Raw genomic sequence first — 15,744 nt, forward strand, 5'->3', positions numbered from 1 at the left:
CTAAATGCCAACAAATCATTTGATTGTTTCTAATGTTTTCAATGAATTTTGCTCTTATCTTATAGATCATTGTTGTCAAATTCTTGCCACTATCAGACTATCAACTGTGCAAGTGGATTGTTATATTTATGAGGTTTAAAAGTGTAGACTATATATATTAGGTATAGTGAACTATCCTACGGTATTGGTGTCACCTGATTGGTCAAATCCTAACAGTCACAACTTTCTAATAGGCTCCCTAGAATAGACAAAGTTCTATGTTTTATTATAGATGTCTGGTTAACATATTTGGCCTTTGTGAGATTGTTGTCTACTTAATTTACAATTGGCTAATATATATGATTATGTTATTTGTATCTAATGTGAGATTCTTGATCTATACTAAGTGTCTATTTGTATAACATGTTCATTGTTATAGCTATAACGTGCTTGTTGGCTTTCTTGTATGTGTGTATATTTTGGAGATATGCTCATAAACACCTTATAAGATATTGGATACTATTATTCTGGGGTTTCCAGATGCCGCTGTTGGAATATATAGATATATTCACCTATATACTAAGTCTCAGCATGGGTTAGTTCTTGCTAGTATCAATGGAAACACCTTTAGGTTGAAATATGTTGATCAGCCATCAGATTCTACATCCGGGGAGTAGTCTCTCCATCCAGATGTATTCTATCAGATTGTGCAGATGTGGGGTCCTCCAGACATAGATCTGATGGCCTCTTGTCTAAACAAGAAACTTCCCAGATACCTCTCCAGGTCCAGGGACCCTCAGGCGGAAATGATGAATGCTCTAGCAGTTCCATAGTTTTACCAACCTGCTTACATTTTTTCACCTCTGGGAGTGATCTTGAAGATCATAATGGAAAAATCTTATGTGTTTCTGATAGCACCAGAATGCCCTCACAGGTTCTGGTATGTGGAACTTGTCCAAATGTCCAGTTGCGAGCCTTGGTCACTTCCTATAAGACCAGACCTTCTGTCTCAAGGCCCAGTTTTCCATCAGGATCTCAAATCTCTAAATTTGAAGGCATGGAAATTAAACGCTTAGTTCTTAGTCATAGACGTTTCTCTGACTCAGTAATTGACACTATGATACAGGCTTGTAAGTCTGTTTCAAGTAAGATTTATTATAGGGTTTGGAAAACCTATATTTCATGGTGTTCCACTCATAATTATTCTTGGCATTCTTTCAGAATTCCTAGGATTTTACAGTTTCTTCAGGATGGTTTGGATAAGGGTTTGTCTGCAAATACTTTGAAAGGGCAAATTTCATAGAAAGATTGCTAAACTTCCTTGTATTCACTATTTTGTTCAGGCTTTGATTCGTATCAAACCTGTTATTAAATCTATTTCTCCTATTGGAGTCTCAATTTGTTTTTGAAGATTTTACAGGCTCCTCCTTTTGAGACTATGGGGCCTAGTTATCAAGCCGTCAACCTCAAATACACTGGAATTCCGCAGCGTATTTGTGGCGAGGCTGATTCGCCTTAGTTATCAAAGGCTAGAGACTGGCAAAAGTAGAATTTTGTGACATAAACTTCGATCCGCCAGACTCAGTCCGACACAGATCGATTCTTATGTCACTCCAGATGTTCCGCACACAAGTGCGGCACAATCTGACTACTTTTGCTAGTTATCAAAAAACTAGCAGGTATGCTCGGCACTTTTCCGGCCCAGCGTGCCTGGTTTTCAAACCGCCACCCTGGAGGCGGCGGATCCCATAGGAATCAATGGGAGTCTGACCATAGCGAAAGTACAAGTTCGCTGCTGCCCGACATCCCATTGATTCCTATGGGAACTGTCTACACCTAACACCCTAACATGTACCCCGAGTCTAAACACCACTAATCTGTGCCCCCTACACCGCCGCAACTAAATAAAGTTATTACCCCCTAAACCGCCGCTCCCGGAGCCCACTGCAAGCTACTCTATACATATTAACCCCTAACCCGCCGCTCCCTGACCCCGCCGCAACTATAATAAATGTATTAACCCCTAAACCGCCGCTCCCGGAGCCCACCGCAAGCTACTCTATACATATTAACCCCTAAACCGCCGCTCCCGGAGCCCACCGCAACCTATATTAAATTTATTAACCCCTAATCTGCCCCCCTACACCGCCGCCACTGTAATAAAATTATTAACCCCTAAACCTAAGTCTAACACTAACCCTAACACCCCCCTAACTTAAATATTAATTAAATAAATCTAAATAATATTTCTATTATGAACTAAATTAATCCTATTTAAAACTAAATACTTACCTGTAAAATAAACCCTAAGATAGATACAATATAAATAATAATTATATTGTAGCTATCTTAAGATTTATTTTTATTATACAGGCATCTTTCAATTTATTTTAACTAGGTACAATAGCTATTAAATAGTTATTAACTATTTAATAGCTTACCTAGCTAAAATAAAGAGAAATTTACCTGTAAAATAAAAACTAACCTAAGTTACAATTACACCTAACACTACACTATACTTTAATAAATTATTCCTATTTAAAACTAAATACTTACCTGTAAAATAAACCCTAAGATAGCTACAATGTAATTAATAATTACATTGTAGCTATTTTAGGAATTATATTTATTTTACAGGTAACTTTGTATTTATTTTAGCTAGTTAGAATAGTTATTAAATAGTTATTAACTATTTAATAACTACCTAGCTAAAAGAAATACAAAATCACCTGTAAAATAAATTCTAACCTAAGTTACAATTAAACCTAACACTACACTATCATTAAATAAATTAAATAAATTACCTACAAATAACTACAATTAAATACAATTACATAAACTATCTAAAGTACAAAAAATAAAAAAAGCTAAGTTACAAAAAATAAAAAAATAGGTTACAAACATTTTAAAAATATTACAACAATTTTAAGCTACTTACATCTAATCTAAGCCCCCTAATAAAATAACAAACCCCCCCAAAATAAAAAAATGCCCTACCCTATTCTAAATTAAAAAAGTTCAAAGCTTTTTTACCTTACCAGCCCTTAAAAGGGCCATTTGTGGGGCATGCCCCAAAGAATTCAGCTCTTTTGCCTGTAAAAGAAAAATACAACCCCCCCAACATTAAAACCCACCACCCACATACCCCTAATCTAACCCAAACCCCCCTTAAAATAACCTAACACTAATCCCCTGAAGATCATCCTACCTTTAGTCGTCTTCACTCAGCCGAGCCATCGATGGAACTGAAGAGGAGACCCGGACCGGCAGAAGTGATCCTCCAAGCGGCGCTGAAGAAATCTTCCATCCGATGAAGTGATCCTCCAAGCGGCGCTGAAAAAGTCTTCCATCCGGGCGATGTCATCTTCCAAGAGGCGCTGAAGAAGTCTTCTATCTGGGCGTTGTCATCTTCCAAGCCGGGTCTTGAATCTTCATCCCGCCGACGCGGAACATCCTTCTTTACCGACGGACTACCGACGAATGAAGGCTCCTTCAAGGGACGTCATCCAAGATGGCGTCCCTTCAATTCCGATTGGCTGATAGGATTCTATCAGCCAATTGGAATTAAGGTAGGAAAAATCTGATTGGCTGATTGAATCAGCCAATCAGATTCAAGTTCAATCCGATTGGCTGATCCAATCAGCCAATCAGATTGAGCTTGCATTCTATTGGCTGATCGAAACAGCCAATTATATAAATAAAATATTGTATATAAACCTGTAGCTTTATTATATATAATATATTTTGGATATATTTAGGAAACCAGTCCATCCAAATAAGGTTGTCACTATACCTGTCGGTTAAAAATATATATATTTTAAATAAGTCTGGCTAAATTGGGTGTCACTACACCTGTATCAATAATATAATAATTTTAAGAAAACATGCCCCCTAAAAGACAGTTATCTTTAGAAGAACAATCTGATGCAAAAAAAAAGAGACGAAATGAGAGAGATAAAAAAATAAAAAATAAAAAAACTGATGAAGAAAGGGCCCATTTAAGGGAAGCAAAAGCAGTTCAGAATAGAAAAAAGAGATCAAATTTGACAGAAAATCAGAGACATAAAGAACAACAAAAAAATGCTTATGCTCATAGAAAAGCACGTTCAGAAAATGAACAATCAAAACAGATTAGCATAAGCAATACAGAAAGGGAACATAAAAGCAAACTTACTGCAAGTCGTGTTCAATGCCATAGTACATATTTTGCAAAACATACTCTGCACATTGCAGCAATTGCGAGATATGATGATTCATTTCATCAAGAAGAGTTAAATGTTATATTCACCAACTGTGATGCTGTACATGTTCCAAAAGAGCAGCCATTAGACAAACTATTCAATCAATGCTGAAGCAAAGGAAAAGTAATTATTGAACCTATTAAAATGCTCATTTAATAAAAAACTAATGACAGGAAATCAAAAAAATTAAAAAAAAAAATACAAAAATATTAGATCTTTTCATAATTCTTTAGCATTTGCTTCAATGGGGGCAAATATTGCTTCTCCTCCGGGTTATGGCCCTTACTGTTTTAGAATTAATGGACAAATTTATCACAGAACTGGATCACTTCATTCTTCCAATGAGGATAATAGAAAGTTTGCACAACTATATATTCTTGATCCTGATGAGGCTGCCAAACAGCGCCTTATAATTAATGAAAATGCAAATTACAACCCTGGATTAATGACCGAATTGAGTTCTTTTATAGCTTTAAACAATCCTTTTGCTGAAGCATGCAAAATGTTGTATGAAGTACAACAGGAATGCTTAGAATATGCATCTCGAAATGGTGTTATATAAAAACGATTAACGTAGAAATAATGCTCCTCGGTGTAATGAGGTAGCTATTATTTTCCAAAATGCAGATGGTGAACCTCCTCTTGAGCGAGATCTTATTATTCATTGTCGAAGTCCTAACAATGAAAAAAAACAAAAAGGATAAGTATTTTAATTCCAAATTTGGAGCCAATGTTGTTTCCACTTCTTTTACCTTTTGGGGACCAAAGTTGGTCACCTAAAATGAAACTTAATTACAATCCTACTACTAGCAAAGCCATGAGAAAGGGCTACACAAATGCAATTTTATCGGTATATACTTTCCATCCGTCACGAGTTGAACCCATTTCTGAGTGCTGGCAAAATGACTCAGCAGTACTTTGTAGATGCATATGTTAAGACAGAAGGTAATCGTTTAAACTATGTTAGACAAAATCAGTCAAAATTGAGGGTTGAAAAGTATGCAGGTCTCATGGACCATCTTCAAAGTGTAGCTGCAGACCAGGGCTTATTTCCAGGCAAAGTAGTTATACTTCAAACTACATTCCAAGGTAGTCCAAGAAACATGGTACAGAATTACCAAGATGCCATGGCTATTGTTAGAAAGTATGGGAAGCTTATTTTTTTCAGAACCATGACAAGTAACCCAAAATGGTATGAAATTGTTGTTAATCTGAAAGAAGGTGAGGCAGTTGAATTTTTTCCTGATTTAGTGGCAAGAGTTTTTCATTTAAAACTTCAAGAGCTTCTTGATGATATCACAAAGAAACATGTTTTGTGTAATCCAGCTGCCAAAGTTTATGTTATTGAATTTCAAAAACGTGGATTACCTCATGCACATATTTTGCTTATTTTATCTGCAGAAGATAAGCCTAAAAATGCTGAAGTAATTGATAGCTTTATTTCTGCAGAAATACCTGATATTGAAGTCAATCCCCGGTTGCATGCAATTGTTACCAAGCATATGATATATGGGCCCTGTGGGGAGCATAATCTAAGATCTCCATGTATGGTTGATGGGGTTTGCTCTAAGCAATTTCCAAAATCTTTCCAGGAAGAAACTTTAATGAATGTAGATGGGTATCCACATTACAAGAGAACCAAAACATTTTTTTCTATTGAAATAAATGGTAAAAAAATTGATAACTCTTGGGTTGTACCATACAACCCATACTTGACATTAAAATACAACTGCCATATTAATATAGAAAGCTGTGCTTCCATAAAAAGTGTAAAGTACATATTCAAATATATTTATAAAGGGCATGACTACGCTAATATTGCAATTAAAGAACATGAAACTCTTCTTCATGATGAGATAATTTCCTTTATGGATTCCAGATATGTCAGTGCTCCAGAAGCAACATGGCCGCTTTTTGGTTTCCATATGCACCATCAATCGCATACCATTGTGCGATTACAAGTTCACCTTCCTGGAGAACAGTCAGTATATTTTACTGGAGATAATATTAAAACTGCTGTAGAAAGAACACAATTAAGAGACACAACTTTGACTGCTTGGTTTAAGTTAAACCAATAAGATTTGTCAGCTCATGCATATCTTTACAATGATATCCCTCAGCATTTTGTTTTTCATCAAAAGACAACAAAATGGAAAAAAAAGAGTACAAGATCAAGCAAATAACACTATTGGTCGCATGTACTCTGTAAATTTAAGTTCAGATGTTGAGAGATTTTGTTTATGATTGCTTTCACTTCATGTTAAAGTAGCAACTTCTTTTGAAGATATTCAAACAGTTGATGGTTCAATTTTACACATTTAAAGAAGCAGCTCAAAAACTTTTTCTTTTTGAAGATGATCAATCATGGGACTTTAATCTTCATAAAGCTGCAAGTGAAATGATGCCTCGACTGCTTAGAGAGCTTTTTGCTCATATTTGTGCTTTAGCATCTCCACCAAATGCTAAAGAGCGTTTTGTAAAGTACAAAGAAAAACTCTTTGAAGACTTTTCAAGACACTCTGGTCACACACCAGAGTGTCAAATTTGTTTAAATTAGAGATACACTTAGAAATATCTTGATTGTTAATGGCAAAAATTGTCAGGATTTTGGTTTACCAAATCCACCAAAAAATTTACCAGAAAATCCCAGAGACCTCTATGATGCTTCTTTTGAAAGTTATACTGGAGTCCAAATGAAGGCATCTTTTAATGACCTTCAAAGAGAAAGTTTTGAACAAATCATTGCTGCATCATAAAATGACACTTTACCACAAAGGTGTTATTTCCTTGATGGTCCTGGTGGTTGTGGTAAGAATTATACAAGACTGTGTTGAGGAAATTTATGGAAATAGTGAGGTAGCATTACCTGTTGCTTCAACAGGTATTGCGGCAAATTTGCTTGAAGATGGACGAACATACCACTCGCAGTTTAAGTTGCCAGTTCCTTTGTTGGATACTTCAACCTCTTCCATGAGGCAAACCTCTAATGTTGCGCGAATGATCCGTACTGCAAAGATTATTATTTGGGATGAATCTACCATGTCTTCCAGTGATGCACTCAGATGCGTCGCCAAACTCCTTCAAGAGTTGATGAATAACAACAAGCATTTTGGAGGAAAAACAATTCTGCTCGGTGGTAATTTCAGACAAACTCTTCCTGTTGTTGCACATGGAAGTAGATCAGCTATAGTTGAAAACAGCATAAAATTCAATCCACTCTGGCATATGTTTAAGGTTTTGAAGCTGACAAATAATGTAAAATCTGTTGATCCTGAGTTTAGCTCTTGGCTTTTAAAGCTTGGAGGTAGAATACTGACAAACATGCATGGCTTTTATGAAGATATCTTTGAAATTCCATCTCACATGATTTGCATTGTAAAGGAGATTTTTGGTGAACAGTTAAAAGATTCTGATGCTTTTAAGTTTGCCAAAATGGCAATTTTATGTCCAAAAAATAGTGATTTTGACAAGATCAATGAAGAAGTTCTTATTTTGTTAGAAGGTGACAAACAACTTATTTAAGCACTGATTCTATTGATGATGAATTACAGGAAGATAGGGATAATTATCCAGTTGAGTTTTTAAATGAAGTGGCTCCTTCTGGAATGCCAGTTCATAAACTCAATGCTAAAATTGGTAATATTATTATGCTTTTGCGCAACCTTAACACAAAAACAAGTCTTTGTAATGGTACCAGATTGGTTGTGAAAGCTTTGCATCAAAATGTAATTATTGCTCAAGTATTAATAGGTACAGCTGAAGGGCAAAATGTCTTTATTCCTTGAATAGACTTAGCCCCAAGTAATAAAATACCAAAGCAAATTAGTAATATTCTGCGACTCCTATTAAAAGTTATATATCTCAGTATATCAACTGATAAATCAATAAGTTTATTTTATATATATATATATATATATATATATATATATATATATATATATATATGAGTCACATAAAAGATTATTTGAACATAAAAGAATATTTTCTAAATTTAAGATGCAATATAGAGGATATAACACACAGACAAGGGGAGCTTCAATTTAAACTAAGCAATAGCAACATACAGATTAAAAAGACTTTAAAACTGAACACTACTGTGCACAAATACTATTCACAAATGTTATTCAAACTCTGCTGCAGACAGAGTAAGATTATGAAAAGTACTAGAAAGTTAATTTCCTGGTAAAACAAGGATCGGATAAATACCAATCCACCATATAACACTGATCAGTGAACTGTGTTCAATGTGTTCATACCACAGGATGATTTGTCAAGCCTGATCTATCTGTTGTCATCCTGTTTATTAAATACTCGTATGGATCCGTTAAAGGGACATGCACTATATGTGTATAACTAATTTCATAATCCTTATGTCATTTTTAGATATATTCATATAGTCTCTGTCAATCAGTTGATACTTAAAAATATATTACATCACTATGTGGCAAATGGTTACGCTATATAATAAAATAAAAATATCCATACAGAATACCATACCATACTTATATGGTCAAAAGATTAAAATCCTGTAAAATCAAATCAAAATATTTCTAAAACATTCTTAATAATACATTAACAAATATATAATAAATAATTAGCAACATAAACTAATAAACTAATTTTACTAATAAAATTACGCAACAAATACTCACTAAAAACTATTTATGAACTACGCTTGAATAATCCACAGATAGTTACATTCAAAATATTATAAACCACTATGTGAAGGGCATTTTCTAAAATATTTTTAAATATTTTTAATATCTATAAATATTTTCAAATATGTTTAAATATGTTTCAATCATTTCCCAAAGGAATAATTACCTCAAGAAGCAAGCTAAATCCATTTCTAAATTAAGTCCACTAGGGGTCAGAGTATCTAAGGTAAAAATCCATTTGGATTCTAATTGTCAGGGTGCCAGGAATCAGACTGAGACGAGAAGTGCAAAAATAATCACACCTTTATTAATAGCAAAAAAGTCCACAAGTCAAATAACAAGCCAGGAATCAAAACCAGAGCTGGTAGTCAGACGAGCCGAGTCAGGAGCCAAAGCGAATAGTCAGACGAGCCGGAATCAGGAACAAGGAAAACAGCAGAGTCAGGAACAAGCCAGGGATCAGGAACCAGGAAGGACGTCAGGCAGCCAGGTAATACACAGGAACTCTCACAAACAGGTTTGAGACAACACAAAGGCAAAGCATACTGAACAGAGGCCCTTTAAATAATAAGTGATGACATCACAATTCTGAGACTGCATCCTGTCTCACATGGATGATGCACACCAGTCTGGCTATAAAAGGAAGTGCAGAAATTGAGCAGCATCCCCCACAATGCACCACAGTCAGGAAGAGAGGTGAGTCAAATGGCTGCCAGCAGCACATGGCAAACACAACAGGGAAAAAACCCTGACACTAATTGTAAAAGACTTTTCTCATTATCTCCCCTCCTACCCTTATCTATAACTCGCTATTCCTGTATAATTAAAATGCTTTAAATTACCCCCATTACACATTTTAAAGTGTTTTGGAACCGGTAGGTCCTTGTTTTTTACTTTATCTGCATTTTCAATAGATAAAATATGTTTGCGATTTCTCACTCTAAGGGGTCTGGTCGATTCACCTACATATTGAATTCCCCATTTGCACTGTAAGAGGTAAATTACGTTCTTATCAGTACATCTGATTAACTAATTTAATTTTTTTCTTATTTTAAACTGTTTGCCTGTTACAGTAGATGAAAAAACAGATGTCTTTTTTTTAATGTCTACAAGATTTAAGATCTTTATCTTTAATTTTTTCCCCATTATAACCTCTCTCTAGAAATTTAAGTTTCTAGAGTGAGGTTATAATAGAGAAAAAATTGAAGAGATAAGACAGCAAACCTCTCTAGTAGAAAGGAATACTCTTTTACAACCAACCTAGGGTTAAAAAATAAATAGACTGCCCTCTGGGCAGGCTTATCAGCTAGTTAAGCAATATTTGTTTACTTCAGGTCTTAAACAGCGCTAAATTTTAGAGTGATATTTTGGATTGCCACTCACCACTTGTAATACAATCACAGTTAATGCACTGAAAGCACTCCCTGTGCTATCCGTTAAAAGTATATGACTTGCCAAAACATTTTGGCCATGTTAAGAGACTTTGGTTAAAATTTGTAACCATCAACTTCTAATACCAGATTGTGTGTTATTCCTAGCACAAGACTTAGTGCAAGATAATGCACCCTGTGTTTGTGCTCTATTTGCATAGATTTACAGCTTCTAGGGGGCTGTCAACTGGGCAACCATATTGCACAATGCAATATGTTGGTCGCATTTGTTTGTTGCATATAAATGTGGAAGCACTCTGTAAACAAAAAGCTTTGGTTTGGATGTGGAAGAGGAAAGAAGCACACTGAGTGAAATATAGTTGTCAAAAAAAGATTGTGTAAGGTGCATGAATAACAGGAAGAATGTGAGAAAAGAAAGAATGAACTGGAGAAGATTAAAGTTATATGCAAATTCCATGGTATCAGAGTCCATCCTTATGCAAATGTTATTTGTTGAATTAACCTGGTTATGAGTTGGTAAATGTACAAAGCTATGACTCACTATGACAAATATGACAAGAATTACGAAGGGAGAAAAAGAAAGGGACTAAAATAGCACTCATTCCTACTACTAAAGTGTATAACATAAAATTAAACTTTAATCGTATAATAGTATTGTCAACATTGAGAAAGGCCGGGTAACGTCCGAAACACATTTGTTGTTACTTTTAACCGTGCAAGTCACTCCTGTCACCTGAAGCCGATGCTTCCAGATATCGGACAGGAAACAGGGGAGTGACCCACGTTTTTTTACGGGGAGTGGGTATTATGTTTTGGGATCAGGACTTCTCCCTGTCTTTAAGAAATTATACAATTAAAGTTTAATTTTACGTTATACACTTTAGTATTCGGAATGAGTGCTATTTTAGTCCCTTTATTTTTCTCCCTTCGTAATTACAATCATAATTAATCCCAACAAATTTTCAGAATAATACAAAATGATTCCCTATGATTCTAATTATTCTCATATATCATAATACACCCCACCTTGTGAATACCATTGCTACAATCTATTCACTGTGTTCTCTTTTCATAGTAGGGGCCTACACCACTTGGGTCTTAGGCCCTGATATTAAAAACCTCTCCGCTCAGGTGAGATATTATAAAAAGAACCTCCAGTGCTAGGAGGTCTCTACTGAAATATTCAAAAGGCAGATTTTGCTTTGTTTCGCCAAGTGGCGTTCTCTGCATTTCTGTATGTTTAGGAGAGACAAGCCCAGTGCAATATTGCATTGCATGACATGACAGTTCTGTTTCATTTACACTTCGTGCTTTCTTTTTAATATCATTTCACATTTCAGATTGAATTAAAACCTTGCCCTTTCTATTTTGTATTTTATTTAGTATACAACAGTGTATTTTGGATTGTGATTTTTTAAATTCTGATTATGCCTTCAGTTTATTTGTAAGTTTAACAAATTACGCTCATACTTTGTACATGTATGTGTATCTTTTATAAATAAGATTGCACTTTACATTTTTTTTATTTAAATAAAAACTGAAAAACTTTTAGCTTCAGTTTCCCAGAGAGCGTCATTACTTTCTATGGGCCTCAGTTTGGAGAGAGATTCTAGAAAATATAGTGCTGACTTAACATGGGCAGAATTCACTGAATTTTCTAAGAAAGCAAAGAAGTTCTCTGAGATACAAAATTTCACATGGGAGAGAGAAGGTAACTGGAGAACCCTTGTACCTGATATAAATGCTCCACTTGCATCAATTCCAAATTAAGCAAAATGTTTTCACTACAATTTAACTTGCTTTGTCTATTTTTTAGTATATATTACTTTTCTGTTAGTTAAAATGTGTATTGTGAATTTTGAGCAAACTTCACCTGCATACAGCTGTCAAAATAAATCAGTGAGACTAGCTTGTTTAAAATGCTTAGAACATTTCACAAGACTTGTGAGAGAGCTTCAGGTATTCTCTGTGAAATTCCCTGTTGAGCCCAATGAACAGCCCTGTTCCTTCAACTTTCTGGAACTGTCAGTTTACAATGGATAAAATATAAAGTGCAATGTAATTTTATACAAAGTATGATCCTAAGTTATTAAAGTAACACAAAAAAGTTCAAAGAATAATCAGAATGTGTAAAATCACTGCTAGATCAAAATGTAAAATGTTTTAAAATACAAATAAGAAAGTGCAAAGCTTAAATGTAATAATACTGATAGGACCCAATCTGAAATGTATAGTGATATAAAATACAATGTACAAAGTGTAAGTGTAACACAACTCTCATATCATGCAGAGCTATATTGCACTGGGCTTGTCTCTGCTTTACATACATAAATGAGAGAGATCTCGCCCCTTTTTGTTTTGAAAATTTAGGGACTTTATGAAGTCTGAACTACAATTTCTCTCCAAGCTAGAAAACCTTTAAATAACAATGCCTTAGTGTTAAGACATATGAAACTTTTTTCAAATAATTATAAACTCATTTAATCTTTCTTACTAAAGTTTGAAAATGCACATGCACATTTTAAATAGCAAGGTAATATTATTAATAACACTAACAAGAAAAAAGGGACAAGAAAAAGGATGCCACTTTTTCAAGATGCCAAGTGAAATGTTACGTCGGGACCAACAAGTGACACGAGCTGTGGGAATGGTTGGAGGATTTTTTAAGTCCTGAATGATAAGCAGTCTTGTCCTGAGTGGAGCGGGAGTTTTAAGTTACTCTTAGAAGTTTTCAAAACTAATGAGGATTAGGATACTTTCTATCAGTGTAAATTGCACTACTGATAATAATTGTCTGGGCATTAAGGTGCTCTAATTTATAAGAACACAGATTGATTAATTTGTACTTATAAAGATTTCATCCTACTTGCCAATTTTTTTTTTTTAAATGAAGGATAGATTAAGCTTCTTTACATTGTATCTGATCATTTTTAAGGTTACAACTTTGGACATTTTTATAAGGGAGATGTCCCTAGATCGGTCTTTTTTATATCTCTTCATATGTATTGCATCTAAGTGTGATTATTAAATAGGAAAATATTTTGAACATATGATTCTTGCAAACTCTGTCTATACAGGGAAATAGAGCTTAAGAGAAGTGTTTAAGCTTTCTAGGTACCCTCCTGAACATATTTACTCTTAATCTTATGATAGGTTTGGTTAAATCAATGACATACTACTTCATGAAATGTTTGTCATTGTGTTCAGTAAGTGTCATTGTACCTTCATGTTCTCAAACTAGAGAAATTGATTATTTAGGGCAGTTTCAGCTTGTTGAATAAAAAATACATACTTGTTGTTATTTTGTCTCTAATATAGTACAACATTTAACCAAGTATATGTTATAAATTGCCAGTAACAAATATAAAACCTAAGGTAGCTTTATGCCAGGATGACAAAGTGAGTCAGTTTAGGCTCCGTGGCACATAGCAAAATGGTTGTTAATGGCCAGAATTTTTTTCTCATTAACTATTAATAAACCATGGAATTACAATGTAAGTGTTTGAATGTCATCTTTGAAATTAAAATAAACAATAAACATTTGAGTAGCATCACAGCATGAGAAATGTAACTATGGAAATCTTTTGAAATGTGCTAGAAAATTCATCCTCTTCTGTCACATTAAAATTGCAATTGACTGTACACCTCCTATTATACTCCACTGAGACTTTAATTGTAAAGATTCCTGTTATAGATCATATTAGGGTTTAGTTAAAATTGTAGAACACATTATTTCCAATCAAATAGTCGGCCATCATTCACAAAGATTTTTAAAAAGGTGATTAATATTTTATCTGAAAAAAAAAGAAAAAGATCTATATTTATACCATCTTCTCAGCTTCCATAAACTACCTGACAATTGTTCAGTAATGATGCCCAGTAAATTCTTTAAAATGGTAATTTGTCATTCTGTCACTTCATTTGTGACCTAAAATTCCTCACTTGAGGCATCATCAAATAAATTAATCACTTTCCAGGATCCATTTCTCTGTTCTGCACGTTATTATGCCCAGGCTCTCCTGTGTTTCTCTTCATTTACATATATTTAATGGCTCAGCAGTGGTTCACTGTGAAACATAACGCACACATCTCATTACAGGTGAAATATTCTAACTGCCACTATCACAGGGAAAGAAAATAACTCTCCCTATTTAATTTTCCTGATGCAACAAAACTATGATTCTTCACTATGAAATGTTGATGCCATTCATCAGCTACAATCAATAAAATCATCACAGAAATACGCCTCCTTTAGCATCATTCTTTCATACTGGTATTATTTGAGGAAGGTAATTAAACTCATAATATGTAATGAATGTAAATTAAGAAAAAAAGCCTTGTTCTTTAGAACTAGGCTTTTTTTTACAGCTTTGATTTAACATATTTTTAAGTACATATTACATTTCATATGCAAAATTGCATGCAGTGATGGAAGGATATCAGACATACAGTTGGAATTAATCAAACTTTATAAATACTAATTTAAAAAGTGGCACATTGTTAAGTAAAAATAGCTTATACAGCTAAACTGTAGTATTTCTATTTAGAAATATGTTGTGGCACGTTTAAAACACAATAAAAAGATGGGGATATGGTGTTTTGATCTTAATCTTTATACAATGGCCTCTATTTAACAAGGTCTGGCGGACGTGATCCGACAGTGCGGATCAGGTCCGCCAGACCTCGCTGAATGCGGAGAGCAATACACTCTCCGTATTCAGCATTGCACCAGCAGCTTACAAGAGCTGCTGGTGCAACGCCGCTCCCTGCAGACTCGCGGCCGAAGGGACGCCAGCAGGGGGTGTCAATCAACCCGATCGGGTTGATTTCCGGCGATGTCTGTCCGCCTGCTCAGAGCAGGTGGATAGGTTATGGAGCAGCAGTCTTTGTGGCCACTGCTTCATAACTGCTGTTTCTGGTGAGTCTGAAGACTCGCCAGAAACACGGGCCGTCAAGCTCCTTTCGGAGCTTGATAGATAGGCCCTATTGTTTCTAGTTAAAATCAAACTTGTGTGTTGGTTACAGTGTATAATTAAAAACATAATATTTTTTGTTCTGTTTACTATTATTTTAAATCTACTCCTTCATTCGGTTATTTTTTATTGAAAGTAAGTTCATTTCCATAAGTACATACATAAATTGGTTCAGAAGCATGCACGTGTCTTAGGCACCATATGTCAGCACTTTATACAACAATAGTTCTCCTCTACCAGGCTGTGGAGGCTGCTGTGGAGCTTCACTCACACCACCCTGTTAACCATAAGTTAAATGGACATTAAACCCCAGTTTTTTCTTTTATGATTTCGAAAGAGCATGCAATTTTAAACAATGTTCCAGTTTACTGCAATAATATAATTTGCTTCATTTTGTTGATATCCTTTTGTTGAAAAGCATATCTAAATAGGCTCAGTAGCTGCTGATTGGTGGCTGCACATAGATGCCTCATGTGATTGGCTCATCCATATGCATTGCTAT

Source organism: Bombina bombina, chromosome 1, assembly GCF_027579735.1.
Source record: "Bombina bombina isolate aBomBom1 chromosome 1, aBomBom1.pri, whole genome shotgun sequence".
In the NCBI taxonomy this organism is placed as follows: domain Eukaryota; kingdom Metazoa; phylum Chordata; class Amphibia; order Anura; family Bombinatoridae; genus Bombina; species Bombina bombina.